At 36.1% G+C, this 18,041-nt stretch overlaps 3 long non-coding RNA genes across 5 annotated transcripts in view; 1 reads left to right on the forward strand and 2 right to left on the reverse strand.

Annotated features, from left to right (window-relative positions):
- Positions 1-8,017, reverse strand: part of LOC122227943 — a 58,215-nt gene extending 50,198 nt beyond the window's left edge. For all 3 annotated transcript variants that reach the window (XR_006206287.1, XR_006206286.1, XR_006206288.1), the window contains exons 1-2: positions 7,850-8,017; positions 4,291-4,409 (exon numbers count right to left, since the gene is read on the reverse strand). This is a non-coding gene — a long non-coding RNA (uncharacterized LOC122227943). The remainder of the gene's footprint in view (positions 1-4,290; positions 4,410-7,849) is intronic.
- LOC122227942 overlaps positions 1-15,366 on the forward strand; it is a 113,213-nt gene extending 97,847 nt beyond the window's left edge. Inside the window, exons 5-6 of the long non-coding RNA XR_006206284.1 lie at positions 14,427-14,499; positions 15,295-15,366. This is a non-coding gene — a long non-coding RNA (uncharacterized LOC122227942). The remainder of the gene's footprint in view (positions 1-14,426; positions 14,500-15,294) is intronic.
- Positions 9,773-17,792, reverse strand: LOC122227945. Its single transcript, XR_006206291.1, has 3 exons — positions 17,650-17,792; positions 16,521-16,686; positions 9,773-9,891 (listed from the first exon to the last, which is right to left on the reverse strand). It is a non-coding gene; the product is annotated as an uncharacterized LOC122227945 (long non-coding RNA).
- Positions 17,793-18,041: the final 249 nt, after the last annotated feature.

Consider the following 18,041-nt stretch of genomic DNA (forward strand, 5'->3'; position numbering starts at 1 on the left):
ATATCCCTCCACACCCACAAAAATTGGCCAGTGAGTTAATTGCATATGTTTTTAAAGCCAAACATCAAATAGTCTTTTTGACTGAACTTGAATATTTATTCAATACTTTATTTTACCTTGAATTGGATTGTTTAACTAAATTAACTAAATAAAACTATTATTCTCTGAATCTTCAAATTAATCCAAGAATTACTAAATTCTTGATGAAAAATCCCTCAGAGACTATTAATCTTAACTATTGGTATGATGCTTGAGAAAAATAATTAAGGGGATCAATAGGAAGTGTTTTATTTATAAAAGATAAATTGATGACTATATATCCAAAATGATTTAAAAACCATTCCAGTAGGCAGAGAAAAGAATTTATAGAGTTTTCTACAAAGCACATAATTTCTCCAACTGAGTGTTCTAGATTTTTTTCTCAGAATATACTACTACTCCTCAAGTACCTGCTGACCTGCCAGGTATCTTCTTATGAGGTAGGCCAAAATAATTTTCTCTGCAACTTTTGCAATTCCCGGTAAAAGCTAATGTTTTGAATGGTCTTAGCCATGAAATTTAGTAATTAACGAAGGCACCTAGAATCAAAGCTGGAACCCAGGCACCAGTGTAGTGTAATCCAGAAAACTTCCCCTTTGACTAGACCATTTACTGACTACAATTAATGAAAATGATTTGCCTTGGTTAAAATTGGCATTAAAGATCATTTTATTTTAATAAAGATAGATGGCATGAATAAATATTTGTAAAATAAGGTACTTAAGCTTCTCAGGGGGAATTAAAGGCAATAATACCAAGGAATTGTCATTACTGAATGCTTACTATGTGATTCTGGGCATTGTATGAAGGTGGTGGGATTGTTTTCTCTTCTCTCATCCACTGCATTTCCCACTATCCCTCCCAACCTCTCCCCTACCTCACCTCATCCTGCCCGCCTACACCACCCTGGCCCAAACAATCTGAAACCAAGTTCACAGAGTAGAGACATAACGTAATGCTAGAAAAAGACAAGCCATATTTATCTTGATAAGAAATAGTTTTTTGGCATTTATCAAGTATTTATCACTTGTCAGTCTGTTTATTAATTATGAGATTGATAATAAGTTATTACCATTTAACAGGTGTAGAAATAGACTATAAAAGAAAAGAACTCAGAGTTTTTTTCCTCCCGCGTAGGAAAACTCCCAGTTCTTCCCTTCCATGTTTCTCTCCTGTGAGGCTCCCTCACTACTCACATGGAACACTTCTGACACTTCTCGTCATTCTACGTGTGGAGGTATTTCCCCAAACCAACAAGCAAGTATCTGTGACACCAGCTGTGTATCCTGTAATTTAAGCCAATTCTAATACCTACACATAGTGTCAGATCCCACGGGCTGAGAGCTCACTTGCACAAAACTCCTTCGAATCCCACTTCAGATGCCAGTTCTAAACCCAGAGAACCCATGCTTCCGTCCTATTTGGCTACAGATTGGAGGTTCCCACAACCCTCTCCTTAGGTTCAATTAATTTGCTAGAGTGGCTCACAGAACTTAGGGAGACACTTACTTACGTTTAATAGTTTATTAAAGGATGTGATGAAGGATTGAGATGAACATCCAGGTGGAAGAGATGCATAGGGCAAGTATGTGGGAAGGGGTGGGAGCTACATGGCCCCCTCCGGGCATGCTGCTCCCCCCAACACTTCCATGAGGTCACTAACTCAAAAGCTCTCTGAATCCCCTACTGTTGAGATTTCATGGAGGCCCCTCAAATAGGCATGATTAATCATTAGTTCCATTTCCAGCCCCTGTCCCTTCTCTGGAGTATTGGGGCAGGGGTGGATCTGAAAACTCCAAGCTTCTAATTATGGTTTGGTCTTTTTGGCAACTGGCTCTCATCCAGGAATCATCCAGAAGCCCACCTAGAGTCACTTCACTAGAACAGAAGATGCCCCTACTTCTCTTATCACTTAGGAGTTTATAAGGGTTAGATGAGCTCTGTTCCAGGAACTGGGGGCAGGCACCAACGTATATTTTCTGTTATCTCACAGAGACACAAAGAGGTTAATAACTAGCCCAAATTCATAATCTTCAAATTTACACATCCTTCTCTCACATGATGAGAGAAATAATGATAGAGGCAACCTAAAAGATTCCAGCTTTTAATCACGATACAGATCTTTTCTCAACCTGTGATGGGGTTCATGTCCCCAAGAAACCCATGGCAAGTTGAAACGTTGTAAGTCAAAAATGCATTTAATACACCTAACCTATTAAACACCATAACTTAGCTTAGCCTACTTTAAATGTGCTCAGAGCACTTACATTAGCCTGCAGTTGGGCAAAATCATCTCACACAAATAATGAAGTGTTGAATGCCTCATGTAATGTATTGAATACTATACTGAAAGTGAAAAACAGAATGGTTGTGTGGGTACAGAATGGTGTTTTGGTTGTTTATCCTCGTGATCCCATGGCCGACTGGGAACCGGGGCTGCTACCCCTGCCTGGCAACACGAGGGAGTATCATACTGCCTATCACTAGCTCAAGAAAAGATCAAAATTCAAAATTTGAAGTATGGTTTTCTATTGGATGCATAGTGCTTTCCTACCATCATAAAGTAAAAAAAATCGTAAGTTCCAACTTGCTAAGCTGGGGACCATTTTTGCAAAAAATGCTTTCTGTTGAGATGTTGACACTTCAGAAAGGAGCCCTAAAGTTTGGAGGCAGGGAGGAAGAAAAGAAAAGAGACCATTTTATGTAGTTATTACCTTATTTAATATTAAGACTACCAATAAAGTGTCAGTATCATACTTTACAGATAAATATTCCAAGATGTATAGGAATCCATTTATTTCTTCAAAGTCAGATAACACATAAATGGAATTAGATAGATTTGAACCCTGCTTTAGGTAAAGTTCATATATTTACATACTATGTCAGTAAATTTCTTTACAAAAATAATGTAAAAAACTTGAAAATGGAGGAAGTGATTTCAGGACATCGTTTCAGTGGAGTGCTGGGCATCGTGGAGCTGAGTCTCTAAGGTTTTTCTGGTTCTACAGCGATGTGCACCACTGACTGCCTTTCTCTTGACTAGGCCATCTTATACTCTGCAGGGGCAGATGTTAAATTATAGAAAAAAAGACATAGTCTTGTCCATAGCAATACAAATAAATATTGTGTGATATAGATACAGTTGATTTTGGCCCTATGGAAAAGATACGTCCAAAAAATTACATTTTATTGCTCTATAGCAGCGTTCATCAAACTATGGCTGGCAGGCCAATTCCAGCCTGCAGCTGTTTTTAAAATGACCTGTGAGTTAAGAATGGTTTTTAAATTCTTAATGAGCTGTTAAACCCCCTCACCTACATACACACACATTAAAGAAGAATAGGAGCGTGTGATCAAGACGAGATGTAGCCTGCAAAGCCTAAAATATTTGTTATTTAGCCCTTTACAGAAAAAGTTCACTGACCTCTTCATTTCTTTGCAAATTCAGCATTTCTGTTTTTATATATTATATAAATACATATGTATCTATAATCCATGCATATATAATACATATAAATATGTGTGTCTTCTTCAAATTCTTTTTTTGAACCAGTTATGACATCTTATTGGCTTCTTTGTTAACTAATATAATAAAATCTTTGACGTGTATTCATTTTATGTTTTTATATGATTTTCATTTTATGAACATTAAAATTTATCAGCTCTATGCACTAACTTTAGTTTCTATAATTTATTCAAATCAGTAGAAGTTGTATAGAAATTCTTTCTCAAACTAGACGGACCTCATTAATTACTATATTATGGAAAATCTAAGAAGTGATTTAATTTGCTTCTCAGCATTTTCATGATACGATTCTTTTTAATGAAAAATAATTGTATTAAACAATTCTCCTGTTAATGTACTTCCATTGATGAATAACAAAATGTAATTTTAAAATCAATAATCTTCATCTTGGCAATTCAGTGTTTATTAATTCAACACAAAATATATAATTAATTTAATTTAGAAATTAGGAGTAGAAATGAACATAAGAAATTATTAATTTTTTAAAGTGTTTCCTCATTATGTATTATATTTATCAAAAAAATATTCTATATGGATAGATAGTAGTTGCATACTTTAGCCTGTTTATTATAACCTTGAATTGATTTGAAAGAGAGTAATTGCCAAATTTGTGTTTAATATTATTCTTCACTCGTTACTTTTTTTTTTGCAGAAAAGTGAAAGAAAGAAAAGTAACCACACATTAAATTCAATTACTATACAAAAGATCATAATTTACTGCTCACCCAAATAAAACCTGAGCCGTCTATTGCCTAAGTCAATTCTGGCATTTATATAACGGTGAACTCATCCATGATCATTTTGGCAGGAACTCGAGATTTTTGCATTGTATTAAAATGATAACCTTTGAGATTTAAAAAAAGAAGCGGAGTATTAGATTTTCAATTGTCTTTCATAATGCTTATGACAAATTCACAAAACCATGATAAATTATTACTAAAATGAATTAATTATAAACCTATCAGCTGAGTTTTCAAGTTTTTTATTTAATTATACTGATGAAATTGTTGTCTTGTAAAATATACGAGATATCATCTCCAAAACTCAATATCATATTCTAGTATTAGTCTTTGCTCTGTAACATTGTCATCTTTCATGTAATATATTTGTATATAACTCCATTGTTTTATTCATGCAGAAATTTCTTTTTATCCCAGATTATATTTTGCCATATATTTTTAGTATTGTTTGTGTCAAAGTCAAAGGTGAAGTGAAATAACTTTCTTGCAAAGTAACTAAGGACTGAAGATCATTGAAAACACAACAAATTTGGGACATGAGTAATGACATACAGTACTGAGAGGTTTCCTAATTTATGTCGAGAAAAATGTTTCTCCTCCAAGAGACAAATTCAAGAGAATTCTACATAAGATGTGAAGAGAAAATATCAGTGAGGGAGACTGGTTGACAGAGACATGAACTTCTAAATATGCTATAAATTGTCGATCTCAAGTTGACATTTTCTCCATTCAAAGTGTCTTTTAACTTATATTTTGAGGTCAAATATTGTGACTAAAGAATTAAACTTGAAGAGTAGAGCCCAGAAATCATAATGATGGTGCTGCTTTGCCTCTAAATATAAAATTAATAAGCTATATGAAAGTTGTTTTCTAAAACTATTTGAAATGTAGTATTTAATTATGGAATGTTCTTTGTTCCAGATTAATGACTAAAACTAAAATAGTGCAAGGCAGAATAACAAAAACAATCAAGGAAAAGAAAGGATTAATATGACACCCTAAATTAAAAATATATAACATATCAATTGAAATTACACTATAGCTATAGTTCCTGTTTTAAAGGATTTGATCTCTTTCCTAAATTGCTATTGCATAATGTATAATGAGAGAAAATATACTACGAAAAATTTTTTAAATTGTAAAGGACTAATTTTTGGTTCTAGGAACTGTGGCTAGCATTCATTTAAAATATTTAGAATGATTTACAACTGCTTAATTATTCTCCTAATATCCCATGGAGTACTGGGATTGTAGGTTGAAACTGAGAAAGAGAAATTTAAGGCACTTCCTGACATAGGAAAATATTGGGTTACAAGAATAGTCTAGCAGGAAAAGTGAGTGATAGAAGCTTAATCACCAGGGACATACAAAAGTCAACAGTACTAAAATATTAGAAAGTTTATTTTAGGAAGCAGTTTTCCCCTGCTAGGGTGTGTATGTGGACTGGATTGCTTACTTGATCTTTCCTCATCTCTACTGTCCATTTTCATGCCCAAATTTGAGTACATCAAGCAAAATTCTTAACATTTGAGATTGCATTATTGATCTGATGCTGTTAGACTCTGACATTTGCCCACCCAAGAAAAATATGAAAAAATTTTGATCGTTTCCCTTGATAGCTTCCCATTTAAATTCATCATTTACCTGATACTCACCACCCTTTCAAATTAGAAATAATTCATAATAATCTGTGACCAAACACAGAACACCATTCTATGGAACAGAATTTACTTTAGTGAATGGTTCCACACTGGAAACTTTTCAGATACCGTGTGAGTTCATTAAGGCAATTATGCCTTAAATTCTGGAAAGACACGACTGGCTTGGTCATGGTTAGTGTTAGTGATTTCCTGTGGTGTGGTGTTTATGATAGTAGCATAAGCCCAGCATGAAGTTACGTTTGCCTGGGGGCAATTGTAACTTAAGTGCTTGCTTTTTTGACATTTGTTCATATTCTTCAGGAAGAAAATGTATTTTTGTTGGTTTGTTTGACCAATCTTTACTTGAAAAAAAAAAAGACAGTAGAACCTATATGGCTTAGAAATGTATGTTACAAACGTGCTTGCCAGGGGAAGTAGAATCCTGCTGTGTTTGGACAAAGCAGCCTGTTATTTTGTGCAACATGCTCCTAATGTTGAGATGATTTAGATTCCCCTTTTCCTTAAGGAGTTGTGTTCTCCAAATTGGCATTTCTCTTCCTAAAGTCAAGAAGTCATGAATAAATAATATTGCCTTGAGATCCAAGAAAATGGATAAAGGTCTGCTTACTGCCACAGGATGGGGAATCTTTCAATGTTTATCTCATCAAGAACCATTAGACGGAGAAGATATCCCTTGCATATTCGTTTTATCTATTTGAGTTGTATTATATTTTTTGCAATTTTCAACAAGACATTATAGCTCTTGTTCTCTCTTCTTTGTATAAAAATTCAGATTTTTATAATGAAAACTTTACCATGTACAGTGACACCTCTGTCAAAGGTATCATTTGCATACTAACAGCAGTGCATACAGGTTAGAATCTCCTCAAAAGACCAAATGAGAAGGACGTAACTGCCGTTGGCTCTGCCTCTGATTCTCAGATGGGGGCTTCGGGAACTGCTCATTCTACTTTTGTTCAGTGACAGTGGTTTGAGGGTTGTCTAAATCCTGATAAGGGTGCTTTTCTCCTATGTCACACAATACTGTCAATTCATAGAAATATACATCTTTTTTAGGACAGTAATGTTGTTACACTGATGTCTAGAATAAACAGTGTACTAGTTCAAAGTTTAGACTTAAGAGTCTAAAACTGGAAGGCAAAGAAAGCTGTTTTTAGTTTTCTTTTTCCTTCTGAAAGTGATTTCACACAATTTATTTGGGCATTTCTGAGTTCCGAATACCAAGCATAGTAAGGGAGACATTTGGTGGTATCAGATGTCATTTTTTATTTACACGCATTCTCTAATCACAAGTTGGATAAGAATACATCAATTTTTCTGTGGATCTTTTCATTGGCAAAGTTGAATGTACTGTACACAACAGTGAAGCTTTAAATACACCCTCTGACATACTTACAATCTCTGTACTTAAGAGATTATGCACTGTAAATCTTTTGGTGGGGGCCAAAATTAACCATGAATTATTCAGCGACAAGCTGAAGGATCCCAGTGCAGATTGGTTCAGGGTACTATTTATTAATGCTAAACCAATAAGAAGGTTTGGCAATGTGCCTCCTCTGTTTGTGGGTTGTGACTTCTCTAGCACTCTGAGCCCTATACTGCCCTTCCACGGCCATCGGTGATGAGTTGTGGAGTAGCTTGGTGAGAAAAGCAGCACGGTCTTGGAAACTTGGGATTTGGGGACCGGACCCAGGGAAATCCCTGGGAAATAACAAAGCAGCATTGTTGATATAAGAGGAAGAGACTTATTTATAACAGATTTAAAGGACTTAATCCATTTTGCAAAGCATAATTAAGTAAAATAAGCATCAAATTGTAAAACCAAATAATAAATAAACAAAAAATAGATTCAGTACTAGCAGAGTTGTCTGCTCGTTACCTACCTTGGGGGAAACACTGTCATCAAATATTGATCACGTAAGGCACAGTCCATGTGGTCAGACACACTTGGGCTGAATCCTATTTGGCAACTTACTGGTTGCGTTAGCCTGGGCAATTTGCTTACCTTCTCTGAATCTCACAGAATTCTCAGGTGCTCTTATTGTCCCTGAAAAAAATGATACTGCTACTCGTTATCCAAATGATACTACCACTTCCCTCAGAGACACGTGATCAGAGGAGTCTGCTGTCATTTTCTTTTTTGGTTATTCTGAGTGCCATTGTCCTCCTTCAGAACTATTTTTTAAAAAATATTTATTCATTTTGAGGAGAGTGCAAGCAGGGGATGGGCAGAGGGAGGAGAACAGAGGATCAGAAGTGGGCTCTGGGCTGACAGGCTGACAGCAGCCAGCCGATATGGGGCTCTAACTCACCAACCGCAAGATGGTGACCTGAACCCATGTTGGAGGCTCAGCTGACTGAAGCACCCAGGTACCCCCCCTTCAGGACTATTTAAATCAGTGTGACTGCCCCTTCACCTTCTTCCCCGTAATCTCTTCCCTTTGACTTTTACTGATAAAGTCCACTATCTATGGTACTTCCTGAAGCAGATTTCTGAAATAAACATCTACGTTTAAGTTCTTACTGTAATACACCTGACCTTGAGGCTTTTCTGGTCTATTCTATGCATTTACTGAGAAATTCAATAAATATTTTATTTAAAAGTGTGCAAAATTTTGTACAAGTGCCATAAAAGCTGTAAAAAGACATGAAGCCATGGTTTTTACTTGAAAGAATGTATAATAAAGTAAAAGTAAAAAAAAAAGTATTAGAATTACAAAGTAAGATTTGATAAAAATTTATATAAGTATTTAATATAATAGTAATAATAATAATGATAGCTGATGTGTACTGCGGTGTCACTACCGGCCTCTATTTTTCTAAAGGCGTTGTATATATTAACCCACTTAATTCTACCTGTAACTTGGTGAGCTGGATGCTCTAATGATCCTCATTTTACAGATGAGGAAACTGAAGCATGCAGAGTTTAAATAATTTTCTCAAAATGCGATAGTCCCCTAGGGAGCCCAGCCAGGCTCTTGTCCACACCCTGGGTCCCTGTGCGGTAGATCACTATGCCAACTGGAGGTCACTTGGTATCATTATCTTAACGCTTTTCGTTTGGCCGCAACATGAGAAAAGAGCTCTTAATTACAACTGGCTTGTTCAGGTAACATTTCCTGGAGAAGACAACTTCTGAAAAATTACTGAAGGAGCAGATGGAATATTTTTTTTTGTAGTATTCAATTTTCCTGACAATAAAAGTGATACAAGCACATTGCAAAAATTTTAGAATATACTAAAAAGCCCATGGAAGAAAATAAAAATCACTCATAATATCTACATTCAGAGTTAATAACCGTTAACATTTTGGTGTATATCCTCTGGGTGGGCGTGTGGGTAATTTTTCTTCTTTTATCATAGTATGATGTATTTTTCAAATGTTTCCAGTGCAGTTATGTTGATAATAAGAAAGCGACAAAATAGCACAATACCTTAAAAATATTTTTCACCCATTAATTCAACTTTTAGAAAGATTTCCATAGGGAGAAATCAGGAAGGAATTTACATATTTACATATATATAATCTATCTCTCTTTTTCAAATATGTATTCTCCTCTATTTTTTTTTACTAAAATATGATTATAGTATTTTACAACCCTGTACAAATTTGTTGGTGTAACAAATATCTTCTCATGTCACTACACGTTTTTCTATGGCCCAATATTAATATATTTTTAATGTATTTTTAGCCAAATAACATGTTTTTAGACATTTAAACCAAGTGGCAGAGAAGCTGTCTACAAAGGCTGCAGTCCCTTCCCATGATGTTGAGATGTTGCTGAGAAGTGGCTACTTAGTTAGCCTGGGTCTCTGCATCTTGTTAAGACCACATGACTGTTTCCCAGCCTTCCTCTGTATTCCCCTGCATCCTCTGCATTTCCCAGCATTCATCTGAATCTTGTTAGGACCACGTGACTGTTCTCTGTTAAAGGAGAAGTGGGCAGAAATGATATGCACCACTCATAGAACCCATCTTTAATGGACTCCTTCCCCTTCCCTCCTCTCCCCTTTGTCTTCCCCCATCCTCTGTCTACAGAGAGCAAAGGACTCCCAAGAAGTGAGGTATGACATGACATATGAAGGAAATAACAGGATCTGTTTTTACCACATGGAAGGGTGCCCACCAAACATCCTCACTGAACCCGAGCAAGTAGTAACCTTTGTTGTAATTCACTAAGATTTAGGAGTTAATATGTTAAGCAGCTAGTCTTACCTTATCTATTACGGTTTCCCAATTTTTGTTCTTTTAAATAAAAGTTTTAAAAACATCTCATAGATGTTTTCTTTTTCCTTTTTAATTTTTTAAAGTTCTTACTTAAATTAGTTAACATACAGTGTAATATGTTTCAGGTGTATAATTTAGTGATTCAATACTTACATACAATACCCAGTGCTCATGACAAGTGCACTCCTTAATGTTTCATTGATTTTTTTTTTTTTTGCTTTTAAACTATAAGAGCAATATATCCTTTTTGAAAAATGCCTGGCAACATAGAGATCCACTAAGAAATAGCCAACAGATTTTCCTTTCCCCTTCTTCTCTCTTTTCTCCCACCAAATTTTCCCTCGTATACTCTCCAAGTGTTTTATGACCAATATTTGATGTATATCTTTCCACACTTTTCTTTATGACCATTTAGAATGTATAAAAGCACAAACACTACATTTATTCATAACGTTTGCCTAACTTTTAAACAGAAAAGCAAATTTCAAATAGGCTGCAGGAGAAAAAAAAACAGATTGCAAAGTATTAAGTCTATATCCATTTCTGCAAAAGAGGGAAAAAAAGAAAAGCCTAGCATTTTAAATAAACATTCTTATTAAGCAATAACATCATACATCTCCAAAGAGTATTTTATTAGAATAAAAGATCAGAAATGCAATCAGTGGGTGAAAGGATATGCACAATTTCAAGTGTGTTGATCTACATGGCAGAATTGCCCTACAGAAAGATCAGACTGATTTTGCACTTCAACAGTGTAAGGGATGCTTCTGTTACTTGTGGTGTGCTGTATTTAATATCACCACAGAATTGTTAGTTTCCTTATATCAGTTCTGTAGGGCAGCTAATTTCCATTTCATTTCAGTGTGTTATCTTGTAATTGCTTTTTTTTAAATTTCAGAGAATCTTTGTTTTTATTATTTTATTGAGAACATAGTTTAAGTTTCAATTATGTATCAGCAATTCTTAATTATACAGGCCTATCTTCTTGATTGTTTTTTTTTAATGTGGAGTATTCTTTTCACTATCCCTAAAGGTTTTGGCTTTATTTATTTGTTGGTTGGCCAATTGATTGGCCTTGTTTCTCTATTTATCCTTGATATTTGACCTGATATTTGCCCATAAATAGTGCACGTTGAATGTTTCTGAGTCCTAGGAAACCCCTGGGTGATGTATAAGCCTCCTGTCAGAAGCTTTACAGTGGCTGGATGAGTTTATATTACCAGATCACGGATGCCTGAGAAGTGTGTGTGGGCTGCATATGGACCCTTGTGATCCTAGTGGCTGAGTCTCTTCTCTGCTCTCGAACAAATTAAGGGCTTACATAAAACCACCTAAGTAGTAAAACAGGACATATTTGGTCACAAGTCCTGGTTGTCAAGGAGACTACTGAGGTATAAGCTGAAGCTGAAGCCAGATGTAGAGAGCCTTGAAGATGACAGACAAATAATAATAACCAGCATTTATATTCTGCTTTACAGTTTTCATAGTGCTTTGACATGTGCTATTTATGTTTACATTGGCTCTGAGAAATAGATATTATCTTTGCTTTTCAAATGAGCCTCAGAAAGTTTATGTTCTGTGTCCAGGTCATTCAACAAGTAGGCAGAAAAACCAGGAGTTAATCCTGAACCTCTCTGGTTCTAAACGCCCATGTGCATTCCACTGTACTTGGCCATGTCAAAGAAAATTATAATCAAAGATTCATTTTGTGCAATGCATAATCCAGTGATAGTGTGCATGATAGACAATATAGAGAAGATCTTAAGGAAGATACTTCCTCCCCTCTAATCAAGCTGTGGCCAGCGTGTATCATATAATACAGCAATGCATTTAAGTATGGGCTCGGAAGCCAGAATCCTTAGGTTTTCATGCTCACGTATCACTTCCACGCTAAATTTGGGCAAGATACTTAATGTTTTTGTGCCATAGTTTCCTCATATTGAACGTGTTTACCTCAAGGCTTCTGGGTGGTTCATTTGGTTGAGCATCTGACTCTTGATTTCAACTCAGCTCATGATCCCAGGGTCATGGGATCAAGTCCCACATCATGCTCAGCACAGAGCCTGCTTAAGATTCTCTCTCTCTCTCTCTCTCTCCCTCCCTCCCTTCCTATGCCCCTGTCCCCTGCTTGTGCTCTCTCTCTCTCTCTAAAAATAAAAAAAAAATTAAATAACTATATGAGGTAAACACCTCATATGGTTGGGTTTTTTAAAATTATTTTAATGTTTATTTCTGAGACAGAGAGAGACAGAGCATGAGTGGGGGAGGGACAGTGAGAGAGGGAGACACAGAATCTGAAGCAGGCTCCAGGCTCCGAGCTGTCAGCACAGAGCCCAACGCAGGGCTCGAACTCACAAACCATGAGATCATGACCTGAGCCGAAGTTGGTCACTCAACCGACTGAGCCACCCAGGCACCCCTCATATAGTTTTTTTTTAAATTAAATAAGTAAATGTATGTAAAGCGCTTAGATGATACCTAGAACATAGAAAACTCTCATAAGTCATAGCTGTTATTATTTTACAGCAACCACCTATAAGCCAGGCCCTTTATGGGGCAATTTGTACACATTACCTCATGAAGTAGTTATTTCCTCTATTTTACAGAGAATGAAAAGGTCTGAGAGGAATTCTAACGTTCTTCTGTTGAACCCTACTATTTTGAATGACTATAGCACTTATCTTAATTTTTAAAATTTAGATGTTCTTATACTCTCAATTGTGTGAAAAGATTCTGGATTGAGAGATGGTTCTTTTTGTCCTCTGCACCTGCCGACTATGCCTGGTTTTGTTCAGTGCCTAGAATGTAGGAAGTGCTCAGTGACTGTTTATTGATAGTAGGAATAAGAATGATAGATTAGGAAGCAGAGTGACAGAGAACTTCTGTTTCTCTTTGTTCCGCCATCTTACTCTTCCAAAGAAAGCACTTCCATGGAATTTTCAGAATCTACCTTGAAACAGTGTACACAAAGTATTTCTTCACTACTTTGCTTATTGCTATTCTGTGATCTACAGAATCCATACATTTTTTGGACTAGAGAAGGCACTCTAAGAAGCTGAGTCAGAATTTTGAGCATGCTATGAAAATACAATGGAACTAGCTAGCATTTGTTTTTCCTCTCTATTGCTGACACAACCATGTTTAGAAAAGAGACTACATCAGGAAGAAAAGGGCATTTATCTCATTTTATTGTTTATGTCACATTTTGCACTGTAACTGAAACTAAGAGTGAGTCTGAAACCAATGGTTAAGGAAGACATAGCTTATTTCTGAAGACAAGTAAACTTCAAAACAGAGCATAATTTTTGGTATGTCACTCGTGATTTTCTAGACCTTCTAAGATCGTTTGAGTGAAGGCAGGGATATATTACAGGACATTAAGTAAAAAGTAAGGAAATGTGAATAAAGGATAGACTTCATTTGTTTTTTTATCCTTTTTTCACATTTCCTTTGTTTTTCCTAATGCTCTTTTTCTGTTCTAGGATTCTATCTAGGACACTGCATCCTGGATTATGTTTAATTATTATACCTCCTTAGACTTCTCTAAATTGTGAATGTTTCTCAGACTTTCCTTATTTTGGGTGACCTTGAGGGTTTGAAGAGTACTGGGCAGTTATTGCATAGCATTTCTTTGAATTTAGATTTTATTTTATCTGATGTTCATCTCACGGTTAGATAGAGCTTATGGGATTTTGGAGAAAGACCACAGAAGCTAAATGCCACTTTTATAATATCATATCAAAGATACATACTGTTAACATGACTTCCACTGTTGATGTTGACCTTGATCACTTGCCTTAAAGTAGTGTTTGTCAGACTTCATCACAATAAAGTTACTCTTTTTTTTTTCCTTTGGAAGAAAGACACTATTTTCAACCTATATTTAAGTGGTAGGGAGTTGTGCTCCTCAAGGGGACATTATCTGCACAAGTTATTCAGAAAGGTTCTGCACAGGAGATTTGCTATTCTCATTCATGTATTTTTTTGGGTTATAATCCAATACCACATGGTTTATTTTGTTTTGCTCAAGTCATTCCAGCTTTGCCACTGAGAACTCTTTCAGTTGATTCCTGTGTCCCTTTGAAACACCTGCATCTTGTGTAAGCGGATATGTTCGTGTATTTGGGTACTACGCTAACTTCTTGTACAATAAGATGCTCCAGACTCTTGCATGTTCCCTATCCTGACTCTGCAATCAGCCACTTCTAAAGATCCCTCGTTCTTTTTATTAGAGAAACCAAGATCTGGTGCCCAGGCGTGCTCATTGTTATTGGGATCTCGTACTCAGCCCTATCAACTAACAGAGTAAGGAAATACATATTTTTATCACGTATGATCACTCTCGCTGTTTTGTTGTCAATAGACTGCAGAAGCAAGGAAACCAGGGAGGAGGGTTTTGTCATAATCCAGGAAAAAGGTGATAATGACCCATTTTATTTACAATAAAATACAGTTATTGATCATGTTCATTATTGATATTCAAGTGTCTACTATCTGAGTAGATTCGCTTGCACTTTTGCAAGCTATTTAGTCACCAAATAATTGAGTACTTAATGCAAGCTTAGTTCAGGGCACAGAGTATACAACCTTGAGTAAGACTTGATACTTTTACATGGATACCCAAGTGGCTGCCATTTATTGGCATTATTGGTACTGTTGAAAACAAACATGTCAGTGATGTAGGTAGGGGCATGAAGCACTAGGTTTGAGGTGATGAGTAGCCACAGACGGAGAGGGATACATATGAGAAGTAAATGAACAGGGAATTAACAAAACTGGTATTTAACTAAGTATTGGGAAGTAAGAAACAGGTTGATCAAAGAGGAGTTCAACCTTTGTAGACCATTCTAAAGATAGTGATATTCACAAAAGCAGTGGATTTCAAAGTTGTAATTTATTTGAGGGGAGGTTGAGTGCCAATTTATGTAAGTGGTGCTTGTGGTAACATGAAGGTTCTTATATTTAAGAAAAAAATATTCAGTTGTCTTTTAGAAAAGAATGAAACCTCATTGAAGTCTAATCAAGAATCCAGTATGTTAAAAGTGTATGGTTTAAAGTATCTGAACCATAGATATTTAAAATCTGTATGCTCTTGTACAGGACACTTTTTTATCCATATGTGCATGTATATTGGGAGCCTGAGGACTTCATCTTTTCAAGGATCTTCTTGACAGGTAATAATCATTGCTGAATATAATTGATACTAGCACTTATTGAGAGTGACCAAGCATTTAATAGTTTTTCTCTTTGTCTTCCTAAAACTGTAGGAAAACAGAGGTATTATAAATGCCTGGCATGTTCTGGTCAAGTTTTATAATTCACTTATTATGAAAATAGATGGAGACAATGAAGTTGTCATATGATGCCATGATAGTCTCAAAGATCCAGTTAATGTTTAATAATGTTTACATACCTGACATGAAAAGCCAAGGATTGACTTGATAAAGCCTAACGGCTGCTAAGATCTGGTACTTTTGTAATGTCTTCAAAGGAAGTGGATCAAAAAGAAATTCTTTAATAGAGTACTTCATACGGCAATATCCTTTGGAGGAACCAGTTCAATTGACTACATTTTGTAGATAAATCCTCAAATTCATCTAAGAAACTGATGTAACCCCTACTGTTGTTCAAATGTAACAAGGATCTAAATGAGATCAAGAATGTGTGTATTTTGCCAATTGTACATGGAAGTGTATTAATATTCTTAATTCTTGGGGGTCTAAGACTTGCTTCTGTAAAGTCATGTTAGAAAAAAAATATATTACACTTCTGGAGACTTTTGCAACTGAAAATTTTTTTTTTTTTTTGTATACTTTGTCCCATTTAATTTATCCTCACAATAGCCTAATATTATTAGAAAAGTAAATACTATTATTTCTGATAATAGTGATTATTTTTAATTTAGAAAGATAGGTAATTTGTCTCGAACCTAACAGCTAATAAGTGAAGGGCAGAACTAGAACCCAAGTCTTCTGACCTCAGACCAATACATTCAGCACTCACCTCTTTTATTAGAATTAGAATTCAAAACAAATAAGAACATGTCACATAGTTAATAACCTTGGACTTCAATTTTATCATCTGTAAGATGAAGATAATATTAACTCTCCTCTCCACTTCACAAATTATAATTAAATATGAGTTAAATGCCAAACTATTTAATTATTTCACATTTTACAGATTATTTAGTTTTTGAAGGCTCCCTTTTTCTCCGTTTGCACATTTGCAACCAAATGGATCATGTACGATTTGGAAATCTGACCAAGGAGTAACAGTTTTCATGCTCATGTTCTACATACAATAAAACCCTCTAACTTAGAGTTTACATCTCATCTCATGGTGAAGACTTAAAGGAAGGGAGAGTCCGGAAGCATGAACTCTGTCCAGGGTTGGTGGGTGATGCATCAGGGAGGGGGATTTCCTCTGCTGCAGGGTGTGTTGCAAGCAGAAAGCCTTCTCCACTTCCTACTCCATCCAGGCTGCTTTCTCAGTCTTGGGGCGAGGAAGAGATAGCAAAAATATCTTTTAATTCTTGTGATGTGTGATAATGCTTCTTTCCCAGAGATCTGGATATCTTTACTTTAAACATCCAAATTTCATCATTTAGAGTAAGTCTAAAACTTTCTAAGATATCTAGAAACTCTTGGAAAATCACTTCTCTGGCTCCTGGAATGATACCAATTTCATCTTGTGTCAACCTTAATACAGAACATTACCACTTTCTCAATAAATCCAATTAGTCAAGGCTTTTGGGAAATCTTACTAGAATTAGCAGACTGAATTGAAGATTTGGGGGTTACTGAGAGAGGTCATATAATACTGCACAGTCTTCCTTCAGTCTCTTTTTTTTTTTTTCTCTCTTCCTCCTTTTGTGCTCCACTATTTTCCTCTTTCTCCCCCCTTTCTGGTCTTTTGCATCTTCCATTGTTTGAATATGCCCTTGAGGTCTCAGTCTCCACCCTGACGGCCCAATGGAAACTTATCAAAATATTTTTTTCAATCACAGGGTTCTCACTGAGAAACTCAGTTGAAAAAAAATGTTCCAGTTTATTACTTAGTCTGGTCACTAAAAATCACGTTTAAGACATAGCATAAAGCAGCACACATGCTTTGTACCATATGGAACAGAGCAAAATGGAACCCAAACCTGGATGTAGGACTTCCCCCTTCCTTCAAAAAGGTGATGTTTAGGGGCACCTGGGTGGCTCAGTCATTTAAGCATCTGACTTCAGCTCAGGTCATGATTTCACGGTTTGTGAGTTCGAGCCCCGTATTGGGCTCTGTGCGGACAGCTCAGAGCCTAGAGCCTGCTTCGGATTCTGTGTCTCCCTCTCTCTCTGCTCCTTCCCTGCTCATGCTCTGTCTCTCTGTCTCTCAAGAATGAATAAACACTAAAAATATTTTTTTTAATTAAAAAAAAAAGATGATGTTAGTAGCACAGATCAGAACCATTACCAGTAGCAACAGCAATAGGAGATGGTCACAGTGGGCGGCTAATCTACACCAGTTTATCCTGGTGTGACGAAGAAAACCAAGGTTTATGAGATCAGCAGGAGGGGAAGAGAACAGCAGCTTTCTTTCCTTGGTGTTGGGCCCTGACTCTGAAATCAAGAACAGAAGGAAACTCACTGTGGCTGCTATAGCACAGGGCTATATGATCTGATGATTCAGAGTTATAGGGCTGGGAGTGGGAGAGAAGAAGGCTGTTAGAGATTAGATAGGAGGATTACACCTGGCAGTAAACAGGACACATTCCCTGGGGAATTCCTGGATGAGTCAGAAGGAATTTGAGCATAAGCTGGGGTTTCCACAATGCTGTGGGTGAGTGCTAAGCCTGACAAATGCAA

Source organism: Panthera leo, chromosome C1, assembly GCF_018350215.1.
Source record: "Panthera leo isolate Ple1 chromosome C1, P.leo_Ple1_pat1.1, whole genome shotgun sequence".
Lineage (NCBI taxonomy): Eukaryota > Metazoa > Chordata > Mammalia > Carnivora > Felidae > Panthera > Panthera leo.